The sequence below is a fragment of the Tenrec ecaudatus genome, unplaced genomic scaffold, assembly GCF_050624435.1.
Source record: "Tenrec ecaudatus isolate mTenEca1 unplaced genomic scaffold, mTenEca1.hap1 Scaffold_1519, whole genome shotgun sequence".
NCBI classification, from domain to species: Eukaryota; Metazoa; Chordata; class Mammalia; order Afrosoricida; family Tenrecidae; genus Tenrec; species Tenrec ecaudatus.
Window position 1 is genome coordinate 67,137 of NW_027458008.1, and position 893 is coordinate 68,029.

Below are 893 nucleotides of genomic sequence, written 5' to 3' on the forward strand. Positions count from 1 at the left end.
CCCGTTAGGTAACCTAGGTAGTCCAAGTTCCTGTTAGCTAACCTACATAGTCCAAGTGCCCGTTCGTTAACTTGGATAGTCCAAGTGCCCGCTAGGTAACCTACATAGTCCAAGTGCCCACTTGGGAAACTGCATGTCCAAGTGCCCGCTATTTAACCTAGATAGTCCAAGTTCCTGTTAGCTATCCTACATAGTCCAAGTGCCCGTTCGTTAACCTAGATAGTCCAAGTGCCGGGCTAGGTTACCTAGCGGGCACTTGGATTATCTAAGTTACCTAGCGGGCATTTGGACTGTCTATGTTACCTAGCGGGCACTTTGACTATCTAGGTTAACGAAAGGGCACTTGGACTATGTAGGTTACCTAGCGGGCATTTGGATTATCTAGGTTAGCTAACAGGAACTTGGAATATGTAGGTTACCTAGACGGCACTTGGACTATGTAGGTTACCTTGCGGGCACTTGTACTATCTAGGTTACCTAACGGGAACTTGGACTATGTAGGTTAACTTGCGGGCACTTGGAATATCTAGGTTAACTAGCGGGCCCTTGGAGTATGTAGGTTAACTAGCGGGCACTTGCACTATCTAGGTTAACTAGCTGACCTTGGACTATGTAGGTTAACTAGCGGGCACTTGGACTATCTAGGTTAACTTGCGGGCACTTGCACAATGCAGGTTCCCTAGCGGGCACTTTGACTATGTAGGTTTCCTAGCGGTCACTTGGACTATATAGGTTCCCTATGGGCACTTGGACTATCTAGGTTCCCTAACGGGCACTTGGAATATATAGGTTCCCTAGCGGGCACTTGGACTATGTAGGTTCCTCAGCGGGCACTTGGACTATGTAGGTTCCCTATCAGGCATTGGACTATGTAGTTTAACTAGCAGGACTTA